Below are 18763 nucleotides of genomic sequence, written 5' to 3'. Positions count from 1 at the left end.
GTAAATTCACTTGTCACAGCAGCAATAATAAGTGATTAAAACGGACACAAGAGTAGAAAAAAAGAAAAGCAAAAAATACGAATAAAAAACCTAAGATAAAAGTGAATTACACAGACAAAATCCAGATTTGGCATTTGCAAATTAAGGATTACTGGTTGTTCAAACAATTAAGACTATTTACTTGAGCAAACATGCAGTTGAGGATTTTTAGTAGATCAGACACACTCTACTGTATTAGAGAAAAGACAGTTAGTTAAATGGAAGATGGAAGTTTTGGTTAATCAGATCCAGTAAAGCTCCTGAAGTATATTACCGATCTGTTAAAATGTTACTCTTCAAACTTGTGCCCTCAAATTATATAACCAGAAATAATTTATATTTTCTTTGAACTAGTGGAAAGGAGAGGGAATGGGGTCTTTCAAGCAGTCACACTTCAACTGTGAAACTCCCTTGTCCTTATGGTGTATTGACACTATTGAAACTTTTCAAAACCAGTCTAATGTTAGAAGAGCTTTTAGGTAAACTGTTATTCTTCTTCTTATCATTATTATATTTTTATTAATTATATTTTTATTATGATGTTGATTTGGGTGACACTTTTTGATAAATATTATATATTACTTTTTAAAACATATTAACCATCCCTATGCTTAAAAAACTTTTAAAAATAAAATTGTTCTTTTAAACTTGTGCATTGTTTGACTTTTAAAATTTTTGTATCAGGTGTAAAACGACTTTTTAAATAAAGTTGTTTTTAATGTGAGCAGCTCCTATTGGCTCGTTTAAAAAGAGGGAGGAGCAGATTGCACCGCCTAGCGTCTAGTCTTCGCGGTCTTTCGTCTGTTGCGCCTTTTCTCTCCCTGGTGTTTAAGAACGTGGAGGACAAAAGGATACCAAAGAATCGAAAACTATGACAAAGGTAAATACTTAAAGTTTGATACGTTTTCATCAATGGTTATTTTAGTAACTTTCTATAGTCGTCCTAAACGGTATAAGGGGGAGAAGCATAACATCTTTAGCTAGCAGGTAGAACTGGGTTAATTTGCTGCATTGTCTTTGGCAAACATAATTTAAAGTTAATTAAAAAACTCTTACTGCCTATATTCTACTCAATAAAGTTCATCTTATCTTATTCTGTTTTCATTGCACCATTCTCTCTATACAGTTTTTGAATTTACACACTATAACGTACACGGCAGTTTTTTTCTGTGCTTCTGCAACTGTTTCTTGGGTTTTCCTATAAGGTTTTTGTAATTAATTTAAAAAATTTATATTATTTTTTTGGCTTTAGTGGATTCCTGCTCAGCTAACTCGGCCATTATGCACTACCCAGTAAACAAAATGGCTGAACAGTATCTTAAATGTCTGAACATGAGCTAGTCATACCATGTTACGTAATATTCATGTGCAGTGTAGCAAGGTGATTGTTTAAATTACAGGAGTAGATGCCTGCAGCTGAAACGGTTTTCTGATCTGAATACGGTAATGTTACCAGATATGCATTGTACTATGGGAAAACGGTGGTGGATCAGTGTGTAAAAAGCCCCCAAAAGAAACACACAGCGTCTTTAGCTCAAACACTGTCTGATCACTCTCTTAGATACTGTGCTGTTCCATCTAGTTATTGGTTACTGAGAAATGTTAGGTCATTAATTAATTAAGAGAGTGCAGCTGTTCAGATCAGATGGTGAAGTAGGAAAATGCAGAACATGTTATTATAGCTGAATGCTGTGTAAAATACTAGTAATAAATCTAACTCCCATTTATGGCTTTTACTACTGTGGGGCTAAATAAAAAATTACAGACATAATGAAATCTGCTACAATTACAAAGCTTAAGTTTAAAACAATTATTATATATTAAGCATTTTTTTGCTCTTTTTTTTTTTAAATTCTTTTTGCTAATAATGGACTCAATTTTATTATCAACTTCAAAGACCTATTAAACTTTTAAACCATTAAATCCAGGAAATTAGATGCCCGTAAATGTACGAGACCCTCTTTATGGCTAGTATCCCCAAATATTTAATAATCCTTTCTAAAAGTACACAAATTTTGTTCTTTTCAATTAAATATTGCATGTTCAATGTATTCTTGAGCAGGTAAAAATTCCACTAAATTAGTTTTTGCATATTTTTAAGTATAATCAAATTTTTATAGTTTGCGAGTACTTTTAATTTGGAGATTTTGCCACTTGATTTGAAGTTTGGATAGTGCTTTATAGTCATTTGTAAATGTTTTGAACTCATCTGGCTTCTTAATAATTTAATAAAAAATTAACAAGCCATGTAATAATTTGAAAACCACTAGGGACCACTTATAAAAAAGTAATTCCTTTTTTACTTAAAGGAATTTAGGATTTATGTCTGTCAAGTCATTTGTTCTGGCATAAGTCACCATTTTGATATATCTTCCTGTGACTTTAAAGTCTGTCAGCTAGTTAGATACATTTTTGCACTGCTAGTGTTTGCTGCTTGAATTAGTCAGTTTATCATATAAACACATGCAGTGCCTTTCAAACTTTTAATTACACTGTTCATTTTGTGCATTAGTAAGAGAATCTTTTATATTGAATTATCCTGGGAAAAAACAAAAATGTTTGTATTTTCTCATGCACTTTCTTTCATTTCCTTATCACGTTTAGATTCTTCAAGATCACAAGCACCATCTTTGACATGTAAGTAACTTTCATATTATTTGTATTACTTATTATTATTATTATTATTATTTTTGAAAAGTGATGGTCTTTGGGGCATCCTTTTTTTTTATTGGTATTAAGTATATATATTTATTTAGGCACAGGAGGCAATGATCTATTTTAAAATTTAACATTTATTTAATTTTCATCTTTTATGCTAACAATAATGCCAACAGTGTTCTCTTCACTTGACCCACAACTCTGACAGTTTTGGTCCTCTGCTCTCCTCACAATTGGCTGATTTCCATCTGAGCTGCTACTGTCAACTGCATTAAACTGATTTTACATTGCCTTGTTATTCTAATCTTTATCTGCGTTTTGGACTCCAAACATTCACACCTGCTGTTAGTAACCAGGGCTCACAAGAGTGTAAGGTGTGTAGTTCAATAAAGTGATCGATGTGTTCACTAGCTGATTTCAATAAACCGGTAACTTATCAAATCCATATTTTATAGGAAGTACATTACTGATAAAAGTGGTAATAAACACGGTAACCAATAAAAATTAAAATTTCCTGTTATAAAAAAAAATACTGCTGTGAGCTCGGTTTTCTAACACCAGGTGTGAACATCTACAGTCTTTAAGCGCTGGTAAAGATTTAAAAATAAAAGCATTCAATAACATAACATTAAACACTAAATTAGTTTGATGGTGTTGACTGCAGCAGCTCAATGTTAATCAGCTGATGGTGATGGAAGCAGATGAGCGTTTTTCATCATGGTTGTTAGTGATGTGTTGGTCAAAACGAAACGGCTCTTTGAAGTGAACGACACAAGCGTGTTTTTTCTCTCTCTCTCACCCTCTCTCTCGCACTTTTTTTCCGCTTCACTCTGCACGCGAGCCTTGTGCTTTGCGCTGGGAAGAGGGGGGAGGGGCGGTTGTTACACACGCAGTAGCACAGTAACAGAGCAGGAGGGAGAGAGAGAGAAAGAGAGCCAGGGACAACAACGTCACATTACAAAGGTATAGTAATCATCCACAACTATTTTCAATTGCGGATGATAAAGGATTCAGAAAGTTTATTCATGCAGGCCCATATGACAGAGAATGTGCATCTTCTGTTTGTTTTCATATTATAATTTATATTTAATTGTGTTGTGGTTTGCAGTGTTTTGTGTTGTTTCACTTTAAATTTGTTTAAAAGGAAAAAGCTGAAAATTTAAATAGTTAAAAGTTGAAATGTAAATAGTTGTTTTTTTTGTATTATATGATTTATTTATTACATTTTATGTGGAGAGAATAAATAAAAGTATATTTACGGTGGCTGCTAGAGACAAAGCACGTACAAACCCCAAAACACGTAAAAACTCCATAGCACGTACAAACTCCAAAGCACGTACAAAACACAACAGAAGTGCTCCAGGATGCTAGGCACAGTGTTGAGATTTTGTTACCTAGTGGCTACACAAGCCAGGAAGTACCAACGACCGGATTTGGTGTGTGGTAGTAACAGGTAAATGAACAGCTTTTGGAATTTTTTATGAATATATATGAGTGCTTGTGTATAAATACACAAAAAATACACATATGATTTCAATTGTGTAAATTAAGTGATCTAGATAGCTCTGTTTTGGAAGTTCAGTTGACGCTAGAAATGGGTTTTGGAGTTTGTACATGCTTTGTCTCTAGGGGCCACCATATATATTTATATATAAACATATATAAATAAAACCACGTTTCTTTTTTTACATTAGTAATTCCTTTTGTTCATAATTTTATATTGTTGTTAATAATAAATTAATTAAAGCAACAAAACAACCTGAAGAGCCGGTTGGGAGCCGAAAGAGCCGGCTTTCTAAAAAGAGACGAAAATCCCATCACTAGTTGTGTAATATGCTGGTATTGATATGATCAAAAATGAACTGAGTTGTTTCGTATTCTATAGAAATTGTACATCTAATTAATAACAAGGCTTTCTGCTGATGTTATTAATTAAAAATGTATTGTTTTATTTTTAAGCAACAACTTTTTAGCATGCAATCAGTCCATGCTGTACAGGACAGATTTGTAAACTGTGCATACAAAAATAGACTATTTTACAAAATTGCTCTTTCAACAAATGTAAATCACAGCAGATTTTTTTTGTTGTAGGTGCACTGTCACAACTAGAAATGTGGGGGGAAGTCCTCAAAGTTGAAGGCAGAACAGGAAAATACATGGAAATAACAATTTTCCTTTAAATGGTAAATGGCCTGCATTTTTATAGCGCTTTTCTAGTCCCTAAGGACCCCAAAGCGCTTCACACTACATTCAGTCATTCACCCATTCACACACACAATCACACACTGGCGATGGCAAGCTACATTGTAGCCACAGCTGCCCTGGGGCGCACTGACAGAGCACATCAGTAAAGGTCGATCTGGATACTTGATAACTGTTGGTATAGGTATGACATGAATTTGAATCTCCATTATCACAGGTTTTAATTGGGAGGGAACATGCAGATATACAGGAGGACTATAAACAGCAATTCCTATTGAATACAACTGTTTTAGAAAATACCAACAACACTGTTAATTTGTCTATAGACTTTACAGTGTGGATGGATGGAAAATCCATCTGGCTCCACTCTGGCTGAATTGGTGCTACAAACAACTCTGCGCTCGGCTTTCCTGGCTGTGTGTGGATTTATACTTACACATCCAAATTTTGACCCTATTTTTCTTCCTTTCAGCTGATTGGTCAATTTCATGTCAATCACCAATTAAACAATCCAATCAGAGAACATCTCCAGAAGTTGATTCTGTTCATCTGGACGTAGCATTTTCAGTGGGAGAAAATGCTGCAAGCGCTACGTCCAGATGAACAGAATCAACTTTTGGAGATTTACTTACCTGGATGATTGAGCATGCATCAAGACAATCAGAGAACAGATAGGTTTGGCTGTTGGAGGGCTGCATTACGGAGCTTCAGGTCCTGGAAGAATAAATTCCCTTTTATATACCAGACCAGCATTTTTCTTCATTAGCACGAAGGAAAACAGTCTGTGCGTGTCAGAGTTCTGTGGTTTTTGTGTCACAGGGCTTATAATATGTGTAAAAATCTGGCCAGGGACCATCACATCACACTGCTATCATATTTTTCTGTTGCTATCATGTTTCTTTTCTGAGATGTTGTTACTTTTATGACAGATGTAACGAGAAATCTTCCAGAAAGTGAAGGATATAAAAAAACAACAACAGCAATAGAATAATATTAAACACAAAGTGAACCCGTCTTCCTTCATTAAATAGGTTCTTTTAGATGTTAAGGAGGAATTGACTTAACCAGGCTGGCGGAGAATGAAGACAACCGGACACCTGCAGCAGATGGGGAATCAGTGAACTTTTATTGAGACAGAGACAACTTCTCAACACAGCTCACATCAAGAGATTCCAAATATTTGCTGTGAGGATGGGTATATATTCTCTAAAACTTACAGGAGGGGGTTGTGAGGAAAGTGCTGCATTAGCAGAAAAACAACTCCATAAAAGGAAATCGGCCTTGGGTGTTCTAGTCTCTTCGCTTGCAGATATCTTTCACCTGCAGGATGAGGCGATCGCTTCTTATCGCTCTCAAGGCCAAAGTCGTGAGCACATTTTTATTACACAGTTGCACAGTAACTTTAAAGCTGAACAATATTTAAAGCTGAATAATGTTTAAAGCTGAACAATATTTAAAGCTGAATAATGTTTGATCAGATTATATTTTCTTCAAATCCCCCTTTTGACCCATCTTAAATGGGTCAACACACAAAAATAAGTAACATTCAAAGGAACACAGAGACGTGTCGAAGCCTGGCTCGAAAAACTCCTCGGGTCTTATCATTTGTCTTTATCTGTCATTGCAGATGAGGAGAAAAGAGTCCAGGCACCACCCTGCCCAGGGGTCGGCTGCAAGCAGTCTCGGTTCCCGACGAAAGCAGTAACAGCTGTCCTGCACACACGGATACAACGAGTTAGTGCAACCAGGGTAGTGACACAAAATTAACAGTTCCTGTAACTCAGCAACCAAAAAGCATAAGTAATGATAAAAATGTGGAGAGTACAGAGTATACTATAATAATGAGAGATATAAACGTGAAAATGTGAAAGAATAAATCAACCGTAAAATAAACCCAGAACGGTAACTGCTAAGGACATTCAAAAGTGAATATGGTAAAACTGGAGAGGAAGTGGTGGGCAAGACCCTAGGGGCTACATTTGTCAGATTGGGACTGTCAGAAGGGGGCGAAGCTTTTGAACTTGAAGGTGTCAGAAGTGTCGGGGGCCCTTCACAGATCAGGATTATGCCAATGGGAATGAGACCCAGGGCCAGGAAGCAAACAAAGACGCAACATCTTTGCCTGCCTGTCATTTCAGGGGGAAAGGGCCAAGACATGTTTACTTAGCTTGGATGTCGTCTAATAGAGGATGATGGGGCAGAGAAAGGTGGTCCAGTTCCCCCCACCTCGCCAAGGGCGTGTTCTAGGAGTTAAAGAGCAACAACCTGCAATCTGTACCAAAAAATCTTCATAGTCCCACCGGAAAATCATAAGAGTAATAAACGATTCAGCTCAACAGACAAGTATCATGTTCAGGTTTCTCCAATCATTAAATCACTATTATTGCCACAATTTGCTTTATTCACCCTTTGGGCAATGTTATTCCAAGAGAGAGAGAGAGAGAGAGAGAGAGAGAGAGAGAGAGAGAGAGAGAGAGAGAGAGAGAGAGAGAGAGAGAGAGAGAGAGAGAGAGAGAGAGAGAGAGAGAGAGAGAGAGAGAGAGAGAGAGAGAGAGCCCCTAATGGCCAGTTAGTGGGCTCTAGGTCAAACTGTCCCCAAATTTGTTATTTGTTATTATTACTTGTTTTCATGTCACTTGTCTGTTTTCTACTGCACCCCTCTCACCAAAGCAAAGCAAACATTAGCAGCACATTGACCGTAGTCAGGCATCCTCATTCCATAGGTGCTATAAAACATTTCCTGTAAAAGAATCACAGTTTTCAAGACAGGGTGTGTCTCCCCCAACACTCTCACCAGAATACAGTGTAATAGCATCCCCAACTCCTAACCCATAAACACCGTTTCTTCACACATCCGCCCAGAAATCCTGTAATAGAAAAACATTAAAACTGTAACCCTGTAGGGAAGAAAATGTAAATGGTAACGCTGCGCAGTTACCTCTGTAAGCAACACAAGACACAAAAATGGCATTTACAGGTTCACTCATCCTCGAATATTTTGTCATCCTTCTACTCCTGTAAAAGAAACCCACATAAATTCATCCACCCTTTTATCCTATCTAGGTGGAGGTGGTTAACCTTGAGTCATGGTCAAGTCTTGTCATCTTTTACCAGTCAGTCCGTTTGTTTTTATTCCCAGTCTTTCATCCATTCATCCGTTCTTTGCTGATAGTGAAACCTGTCGTCGCATCTAGTTTCCACACTCAGCAAAATGACGTCATCTCAAAAAGAAACAAGAACTTGAGTTTGGATTACCTCGCTGAATCCTTTTTTAAACAGGGACTCTCGTTTCTAATTGTCCCCACAAGTGTTTCCTCCAGAACCCATTTCAATGCGGAGAAACTCACTTACAACAATTTTCTCGCCGACGTGTAATGCTTGTAATTTCCGATGTGCAGATCTGCTTAAAGAAAAGATTCACAAACAAAAATCAGTAAACATAAAACAAAATAAAATGAAAAATAACAAAAACAAAATGCAGACGCCCGGGTCTTAGGACTTGTCACTGAATATTCTTCCCATCAATAAAAGTACCAACCTAAACCTACACAGAGTCAAATCAACACCACCTCAACCTTTTCATATTCATAAACCTATATGTTTTGCGTTCGTGAAACAAAATTGAACCATTAAGTAAGTTGAGCTCTTGAAATGTTTTAATTCTCTTAATTCTGCCAGTTTATTTCAACACTTATTCAATGACTTTTATTCAACTGCTACTTGGCCACTCGACTTTTACCTGTTCAAATTGCCTAGGGTTCAACAAAGTCTAGATCCCCGTTATCATGAAACTTGAACGGTGTACGATGATTTACTTACAGTAATTTAGAATCATCACTCAACCTAGCTCTACTACTGGCACTGCGTGACTTTTCTCACACTGGAAACCAGAATTTAGTACAGAACTTTAATGCCTCAGGCAATCGCGTTCAAGGGCTGCCCCCCCTTCTCTTCTTCTTTGTCCGTGTGTTCCTCCTTTATTAAATCTCCATCACAATGACGTGGCGCTCTGAAATAAAACTCACACTGTTAATTCCTCGTTTTCACTCTGCACCACTGCTCAGAGTGTTTTCTTTTCTTTTTAGTGTAGAGTAAACAATTAAGTCGAGGCCTTAAGCCCCAGATATCTCGCACGGGCATCATTTTCATAACCAAACCGCTCCGGACTCTGCTCCCCAGACCACACAAATGCCCTCTGGGCTTATTATTATAGCAAATTCTGTATTTGACTTTGTTGTGTGCAGCATTGAGCCTTTGTCAGTAAAGCATTCTTCATTGCAGCAGCTGGAGCATTGTGTGTCACTTCTTAGTAAATTAAATCAACATTTTGATTTTAGTGCATGGGTATGTATCAGTTTTTACTCCCTCAACAAGAGCATAAGTGTTCATGTGTGTGTTTCCCTTCATTCTAAGTAGGCGCATGCAGAAGTGTGTGTTCGTGTGTTGGTATATGTTTGTGTTCATCACCTTCCTGTTCTGTAGTTTAGGTAAACCAGCGGCCTGACGCATGGCCTAGGGTCCTCCCCTCCTCTTTGGGTCTGTTTCTGTTGTCCTTACTTTGCTCCACGGCCTTCTGCAGCTCTGCTGTTCGGCTCTTCTCAGAGGTCAGCATCCTTCTGCTCACCGTCCCTTTTCCTCCGGGCTTAATGCGCGTCTCGTCACAGCTCTGTCAGCTGACGCAGCCTGGGAATTTCCCCCGTGTAGTGAAACGGGCTTTAGGTTTAGTGCTCTCCGTCTCTGCTGCATGAGATCACTCTTTTGCAGCACTGTTGACATCCTCAAGTTGTTGTTGTGAGTCCAGCTGCTGTGGCCTTCAGGGGTCAAAGGGTCAAAGATGGTCGCGGAGAGGGCAACGATGGTAGAGGGGAGGGTAGGAGTCCAGGTCAGCTTCGGCTCTCAGAAAAAACAAAAACAAAACAAAACAGGCGAACAGGAAAATGATGTTGTGTTGGCTGTGCTGTGTTGGCTGTGTTATCCCGAGAGGGGAGAAACAACGAGATCTCGTCTCCCCCCTTTTTTGTTTTTGTTTTTTTTTTTTTTTTTTTTTTCACCATATAATCAACTCATAACCCCTCAAGTTGACAGGACAACACAGGTACGTGTTAAAATTCTTAAGATCCTGTTTAGAAACCTAAAAAGGAATTTCCTATCATTCAGTAGTCATTTGTCTTAAACAATCAACAAAAACATGTCCCAAGTCGACCCTTTTAACCACTAAATTTGTCGTGTCCTCACTTAATCCTCAGACCAGTGTCTTTGTCTTTTGACGTTACGTTGTTGTCCTGCAACCCAAAGCGTTTAATTGTCAGTAATGTATAAACTATATCATTTAAAAACAGGTGTATGTTAAGTATCGCTACTTTAACCTTGCATGTACGTGCACATGTATGTAAGCTGTTTCTTCATTGCATGTATGGGTGCGTCTGTATATGGGTTACTTTAACTTTTTCTCAAACGAGGCATTTCTCTAACACGCACACGTGTCTGTTCCTCACCCTTCTCATATCTTTCTCTGGTTGTGTGTGGTTTTATTTGTTTCAGTGATTTACCAGGAACATCTTTTCCTTTTCTCCATGTCTTCCGCCAGAGGTTAACACTGGTGAGATCCAGGGACACAGCACCCAGAGCAGTTCAGCGAGAAAAACCCGCCTCAAACTACATTCTCTCTTTTTTGTTTTACCGGGAGGGGTGAGGACAACTCTGGTGTCCAGCCGTGAATTTTAGCCAAAGCTTGGCCTGTCTTCTGCTGCCGTACTCAGGCTTCCAGGTTAAGAAAAAACACCTGTATGAAGACACTAAACATACATTTAGTATTTGTATAAACATAACTGCCTAAATCATTGAACTCTTGAGGAGGGTGTATTTCAGAATCAGAATCAAAATCAAAAACTTTATTGTCATTGTCATGAGACCGACGACATTAAGAATGGTCCCCGATCATTGCATCATCCCTAGTAATATCAAATATAAAAAAACAATAAAATTCAATCAATAAAATAGATAGAATACTTAAAATACTAAGTATTCCCACCGTCATGCTTCAGACCGTGCATAGATTAACACAAGAGTGGCATGGTGGACATTTTTGTAGTATTCAGATGTGTTATTGCAGTTGGATAACAGCTGTGTTTGAGTCTATTAGTCCTTGCTCTGATTGCCCTGTACCGTCTGCCTTAGGGCAACAGTTCGAACAGGGAGTGGCCAGGATGTGAGGTGTCTTTTATGATGTTTTGGGCCTTTTTTAAAACAGTGGGCGTTGTTTGACTCTTTACTAACTTTAAAACCCCACCATAACAATTTCTCACTGACAAACTTCTATGCATCCATTTAAACATGCGAAGCCAGCACAAAATCACACACATACCCCTACAGCAAAGCTTTAACATAACCACAATGCAACTCCTCCCTTAAACGGGAGAAATCACCCTGAATCAACCAACTCTATATAAAACGTCAAACAAAGATAAACCACAAACATTTCTACACTTCTGTGTCTTCCACGCAGCACAATAGGCAGAAAAACACCGATTACTCACAGTCTACAACAAAAGAAAAACCTGCTCTTTTCACAACTCTCACAGCTAAAGTCAAAACTCTTACCCAGTGCCTCTGAAATAATAAAAAAATCACCAAATACTCGATTACTCTTTTCACTCGCTCCCTCTCACCCCCTTCTTCCTCATACAGCATACACGCTCGCTCCCGCGGACCCGCTCGGCCCCGCGGGCTCACTCGGCCCCCACCTTTTTCCTCTCACAGAGACAGAGAGAGAGACCCTTTTCCTTTTTTTTTATTTCTCCAGCACACATACACACACAGAATCCCAACTGAGAGAAAGAGGGAGAGAAGAGAAAAGAGTTGTAGAGAGGAAGTTTTTTAGCAGGAGTTTCAGATCTAACAGATTTATACAACTTATTTACACACACCGGTAATTTATGTTCTATTTATTGATTTTAAAGGAGAATTTGGGCCAGCTGGGTTTCTGCCTCTGTTAGGCACTAACAGCTGGGGCGCTGCTTTAAAGGTGAGTCAGCACTGAAATATCCCTTCAGGTGTTACCAGGCTTCTACCAAACCGGAGTCTGGCGGGTAACCTTGCCTAGAGCTTCCTGATAGGGGTGCTAGTTGGTTGTCACCTTGTTCACACGTCTCATTCACACTTCATACATTACCTGCAGTCACTCATTACCCTCCTTATGTATGTAATAAATGTGTAAAAAAATTCTATGTGTGGTGTATTATTTTAACCAAAAGAGGAACCTAGTTCCTTTAATTGTGTAATCTGTGAACAACGGAGAACCAAACTGTCCTGCCCAGTGTTCCACAGCAAGCATTCAGCGTGTATTTATGTGTGTCCAATATCAAACAGAACATCAAAACATTTAAAACACTAAAATCATCGGGGTTTTAAGAAGAGATCCGTTTTCTCCTATTGATCAAAGGGACCCCTCCTTTGGACTCCAACCAGTACTTCTCCTTTTTAAGTTTTAGAGGATCTTTTCTAATAAAGTCCTCTGGGCCTTCCTAACCCTTCTGTAGTTTAGAGAATATTACTAAAAAATATTCTCAAGGCCTTTAACCTTTTAATTTGTTTAGAAAGGCGTTACTAATAAACCCTTTCAAGGTCCCAGACCTGCACTGAGGTATTTATCCGACACCGGAGAGCAACCCGTCGGCTGCAACCGTGGTCAGACCTCAGTTCACTCTTATCTTTATTCACTTATTCACTTATTTCTTATTCACTTATCTCTTATTCACTTGTCTGATTCTCAACAAGCCTTAAGTAAGCCAGACAATTTTGGTTATGAATTACTAGGAGTTTGGACACTAAGTATTTTTATAATGTTCAATATAGCAGAAATAAAAGGTCTGCTTACCTTGTTTTTGTGTGCACACAGCTTTTTGTCCAAACTCCGTTCACTCAGACCACGGCTGATGTCCTCCCCCCCGTTCCAGTTTGGCCTGGAGCGGATCCTGTTCGTGACGCCAATTGAAGGATATAAAAAAACAACAACAGCAATAGAATAATATTAAACACAAAGTGAACCCGTCTTCCTTCATTAAATAGGTTCTTTTAGATGTTAAGGAGGAATTGACTTAACCAGGCTGGCGGAGAATGAAGACAACCGGACACCTGCAGCAGATGGGGAATCAGTGAACTTTTATTGAGACAGAGACAACTTCTCAACACAGCTCACATCAAGAGATTCCAAATATTTGCTGTGAGGATGGGTATATATTCTCTAAAACTTACAGGAGGGGGTTGTGAGGAAAGTGCTGCATTAGCAGAAAAACAACTCCATAAAAGGAAATCGGCCTTGGGTGTTCTAGTCTCTTCGCTTGCAGATATCTTTCACCTGCAGGATGAGGCGATCGCTTCTTATCGCTCTCAAGGCCAAAGTCGTGAGCACATTTTTATTACACAGTTGCACAGTAACTTTAAAGCTGAACAATATTTAAAGCTGAATAATGTTTAAAGCTGAACAATATTTAAAGCTGAATAATGTTTGATCAGATTATATTTTCTTCAAAAGTTAAATTTTTTATTCTAATCAAATATTTGATTCCGATAACAGATAAAGATTTTTTTTTTTACTTTTGTTCTGCTCTTTCATAGTTTATACAAATTTTGGCCAATTCCTATTTATTTTAACCCTTTAGCCCCCAAAAAGTCACCAGCGACAGGTTTTTCCAAACCTGTCTCGTCAAACCTGAGCTCTGCCAGGGGCCCAACACGCCTGGACTTTTAGAAGAAAAGAGATGTCCGAAAATAAACCACAGGGTCAAATACTTAATTTTGTTCAGTGTTTTAGAGTTATTAATTTGAATTGACTAATTTAAATATTTTATTCATGTACATTTTGATTGCCTTTAGTAAAAATGGCAAAATTTCAATTTCTTTTTTCTTTCTGTTATTAATCCTTGATTACATTCATATAGTATACAGTAGAGGAAAAAACCTACCAGACCTACCAGTTATCCTGCGTAACATTATTGGGGATAAAGGGTTAAGGAAGCGCAATTAATTTTTTTAGTTTAGCTTGTGTTTACTACCATTTTTTTTTTATCACCACACAGTAAACATTAAGTAATATGTAAAGTGTCCATTTATCCTCCATTCCGGTCCATTATCTTAAGCTTAGGCTGCTGCCCCTCGACCCAATCCGGTACTAAGTAGAGAGGCCCAGACTTCGCTCTCTCCAGGCACTTGGCCCAGCTCTTCCGGGGGAATCCCAAGGCATTCCCAGGCCAGCCGAAAAACATAGTCCCTCCAGCATGTCCTGGGTGTTCTGGGTCTCTTCCTGGTGGGACGTGCCCAAAACACCTCACCAGGGAGGCATCCTAACCAGATGCCAGTATCTAATCTGTCCTTTTTGTATGTTCCCCTCAGGTTGCCATGGTAGCAGATACAGGGGAAACAAGTGTAGACGATGCCACAAGAAGGATGATGAAATTCCTCATATCACCTGAGCTGGCTGTGGAGTACAACATGCTTGGCCGACATGGGGAAAAAAAGTTCAGAGATTTGCGTCTTTTTAATGTTGTGTATGGTAAGTTAGTTTCACTTGAGACATTTGAACTTTAGAAAACTAAACTTTTTTAATAAAGTGTTTGAAAGTGTAACTGAGATTGGTTATCATGCAATTTGTATATATTTTTTGAGGCAATAAAGTGAAATAAACATTGTTCTTTGAAAATCATCACCAAATGAAGTAAGCTAAGATTAACTTTACTTTGGCTTGCCCGTTTTTCTTCTTCTTCATTTGCAGAGGCACTGAAGAATTATTTAACATCAAAAGTCAACTTGCAAGAAGCAGAGAAGGCTCTCTCCAAGTGGTTCAGTGGAGCTAAAGACAGGAGGACCGAGGGCTGCAAGGGTACAAAATAGACTTACGGCTCTGTAAAAAAACAAACCCTGCTGATTCAAGATAAGCTTTTGAGTTTTCCATCTGACTTTTTCCCCATGTTGCTACAGTTCCAAATATCTAAGGAAATTTTGCTGTAGTTTGACATTTCTAGTTTTTAAACGTTTACGCACTTTGGAATACAGTTACGTAAAATCACAGTTGTTGGACAAAATAAATGTGAAAAATGTTGTTTTGTGTACCCTCGTGATTTTTGAAATGGTTTTATTTACAAACTAGATTTTGTTTGCGGTCAGCTTTAATATATTTGGTGTCTTTGTGTCACAGAACCCGTATTAGCCGTCTGAAAAATTGATTTTGTGACTGTTTTACTACATGGGGCCCACTCAGTGCCAGAACTTAGTCAATTCAAACTAGAAATAAGATGCAAATACAGAACCCACTGCTAATGCCATTCCAACTTTTTAGCTCATGTTTTCCTCATGTTGTACCCACTAAGAACTTGAAAAATGGGGCCTAGGTGGGTTTCAGTGTACTTTGCCCAGTTGGGGTCCATTTAGTTCCCAGATTTTACCTATATAACACCGAGATGGGCTTATAAAATGGGGCCATTATGGAACCCGCGGACAATCCCACTTAAAACCCACTTTTTAGCCTATGTGGTACTCACATGGTACCCACAAAACAACTTGAAAGGTGGGGCCTGGGTGGGTTTCTTTGTACTTTGCCCAGTTGGGGTCCATTTAGTTCCCAGATTATACCAATATAACACCGAGATGGGCTTACAAAATGGGGCCATTATGGAACCCGCGGACAATCCCACTTAAAACCCACTTTTTAGCCTATGTGGTACTCACATGGTACCCACAAAACAACTTGAAAGGTGGGGCCCGGGTGGGTTTCTGTGTACTTTGCCCAGTTGGGGCCCATTTAGTTCCCAGATTTTACCAATATAACACCGAGATGGGCTTATAAAATGGGGCCATTACGGAACCCGCGGACAATCCCACTTAAAACCCACTTTTTAGCCTATGTGGTGCCCACATGGTACCCACAAAAACTTGAAAGATGGGGCCCGGGTGGGTTTCTGTGTACTTTGCCCAGTTGGGGTCCATCTAGTTCCCAGATTTTACCAATATAATACCGAGATGGGCTTATTAAATGGGGCCATTATGGAACCCGCGGACAATCCCACTTAAAACCCACTTTTTAGCCTATGTGGTGCCCACATGGTACCCACAAAAAACTTGAAAGATGGGGCCCAGGTGGGTTTCTGTGTACTTTGCCCAGTTGGGGCACATTTAGTTCCCAGATTTTACCAATATAACACCGAGATGGGCTTATAAAATGGGGCCGTTGTGGAACCTGCGGACAATCCCACTTAAAACCCACTTTTTAGCCTATGTGGTGCCTACATGGTACCCACAAAAACTTGAAAGATGGGGCCCAGGTGGGTTTTTGTGTACTTTCCCAGTTGGGGCCCATTTAGTTCCCAGATTTTCCTAACATAACACCTATATGGGCATTTAATATGGGGCCATTACGGAACCCGCGGACAATCCTATATGGGGCCCATTTTTCAGCCCATTTCCAAACCATATGGGCCCCACATATAAATGTTGGCTGGGAACCTCCCAGCTGCTTTCTATAAAGATGGCTCCCTCATCAGGAAGCAGCCTACAGGTCACATGACCATCCAGCATGTTTCCAGGTCTGATGAAGGCCTCTACAAGTGTGACATCAGCAGTCATGGAGAGTCTCCATCCAGCTGGATCACTGTCACAGGTGACACACTCACCTGTCTGTGTTTCTGCAGGTTTCAACATTCACAATGTGACTTTTAGCTGATGTTCTTTATTTAAGGGAGATCTACACCCATACCTCCACCATCTGGTTGGAGTGGCTCTTCCACCACTTCCGGCAGGAGCAGCCCTTCACCCGGCTGTTCCCCCTCTTCCGGCATTCAAGGACCCCCCGCGCGCCTCGTCCACCACCTCTGGCTGGCAAGGTGTCCCACATGGCAGACAGCTGGCATGGTTCTCCAGCGATGAAATGAAACCAGCAGGCACAGAAAAATCTGGCAGTGGTAATGCTGGCTGGAGCTGTTCAGGGCATTGGCTCTGCCCAGGCCGTGACAGCAAGGTGCAATCCTCAGCTGGCTAAATGAGTTCACGGAAGCTTCCAGAAGAGGACGGAGACGGCTGGGTCAACGCGCTCGGGCTGTCAGCAGAAACTAATTGCTCAGACAGCTGAGATGGCAAGGCAGAGTTTCCAGGTAATGCAGGTTGTGTTGGCTTCTTAGTCTCCAGGAGTCCAGAGTCAGCAGAAGGCTGAAACTCAGCCTCTTGGGAGGCCCTGGGAATGACAGTCTCCAATAAGGCCAGTTTTTGAGAAGCAGCTAAAGTCTTAATAGGATTTGCTCTCTGCTTTGAATAAGCAATCAAAAAACAATCCTTTAAATTAACAGGCTTTGAATAAACAGTCCCAGTTATATTTACTCCCTATATCCATAGGGCCAGAGGATGTGGCCTCTGAGGAAACAGTTTTTGAATGTACAATTTGAGAACTTACAGACACAGAGATGCTAGTTTACAGATACTGAAGAGCTATGTTCAGGGTTGACAAACTCTAGCGAGCTAGATCAGCTGCTATACAAACAGTCCTTGAGTTTGTTTCTGCTGAGCAATGTTTATGCTTAAATCTTCAGAGCAGGGGTTACCAGTCTGTGTATACATAGCTCCACGAACAGAAAGGGAGGGTGAAGAGCGGCGCTACAGCGCAACAAAACAGGTGAAGCAACTCAACCACCTGAATAGGGGACTCAGACCCCAGACTCTGCTTCCTCTACAGATGTCAGCAACTTCCCACTAACACCCAAGTTTTTGCATCAGCCACTGCCCAAGCCACACGCCACTGATGCAGCCGGGAACCTGTCAGCTGCCCCTGGAGGTCAATAGCTAGTAGCAACAGCCACAACAAGAGAGGTATAGAGCATGGTCCAGTCTGTACTCAGCCTATCAAAAGTCCTGCCAGAGATGGAACTCAAGGATCTTTTGAATTCAGGCCAGATAACACATAGGCTGGACTATTGTCAGAAAATAACATGACAAAAATGATAAAGTGAAACTCTATTTTCAATAGATTAAATAGATTAAATAGATCAGCCCCCAGTGATGAATTATCTTTAGAGCATGTTTGTGAAATGTTCATCTGAAGAAAATTCAAAAATGAGTCAGTGGGCTCAAAGATGATTGGTTTTGCTTCTGGGTTTATTTCTATGTTATTTTTTCTCTCTTTTTTCTCTTCAATGGCCAACAGACTTTAGCTCAGGATGTCACTCATACAGGGAGTGCAGAATTATTAGGCAAATGAGTATTTTGTCCACATCATCCTCTTCATGCATGTGTTCTTACTCCAAGCTGTATAGGCTCGAAAGCCAACTACCAATTAAGCATATTAGGTGACGTGCATCTCTGTAATGAGAAGGAGTGTGGTCTAATGACATCAACACCCTATATCAGGTGTGCATAATTATTAGGCAACGTCCTTTCCTTTGGCAAAATGGGTCAAAAGAAGGACTTGACAGGCTCAGAAAAGTCAAAAATAGTGAGATATCTTGCAGAGGGATGCAGCAGTCTCAAAATTGCAAAACTTCTGAAGCGTGATCATCGAACAATCAAGCGTTTCATTCAAAATAGTCAACAGGGTCGCAAGAAGCGTGTGGAAAAACCAAGGTGCAAAATAACTGCCCATGAACTGAGAAAAGTCAAGCGTGCAGCTGCCAAGATGCTACTTGCCACCAGTTTGGCCATATTTCAGAGCTGCAACATCACTGGAGTGCCCAAAAGCACAAGGTGTGCAATACTCAGAGACATGGCCAAGGTAAGAAAGGCTGAAAGACGACCACCACTGAACAAGACACACAAGCTGAAACGTCAAGACTGGGCCAAGAAATATCTCAAGACTGGTTTTTCTAAGGTTTTATGGACTGATGAAATG

At 39.7% G+C, this 18763-nt stretch overlaps 2 long non-coding RNA genes across 2 annotated transcripts; one reads left to right on the top strand and one right to left on the bottom strand.

The window, feature by feature from the left end:
• Window positions 1-788: 788 nt before the first annotated feature.
• Window positions 789-15630, top strand: LOC106674693 (uncharacterized). Its single transcript, XR_013096151.1, has 4 exons — window positions 789-919; window positions 2644-2676; window positions 14290-14449; window positions 14669-15630. It is a non-coding gene; the product is annotated as an uncharacterized LOC106674693 (long non-coding RNA).
• On the bottom strand, window positions 6002-13424 carry LOC112436117 (uncharacterized). Its single transcript, XR_003024941.2, has 2 exons — window positions 13001-13424; window positions 6002-12872 (listed from the first exon to the last, which is right to left on the bottom strand). It is a non-coding gene; the product is annotated as an uncharacterized LOC112436117 (long non-coding RNA).
• Window positions 15631-18763: the final 3133 nt, after the last annotated feature.

This window comes from Maylandia zebra, unplaced genomic scaffold (assembly GCF_041146795.1).
Source record: "Maylandia zebra isolate NMK-2024a unplaced genomic scaffold, Mzebra_GT3a scaffold02, whole genome shotgun sequence".
Classification (NCBI taxonomy): domain Eukaryota; kingdom Metazoa; phylum Chordata; class Actinopteri; order Cichliformes; family Cichlidae; genus Maylandia; species Maylandia zebra.
The sequence above is the reverse complement of the archived record's forward strand: the minus strand, read 5'-3'. Positions and strand labels throughout refer to the sequence as shown.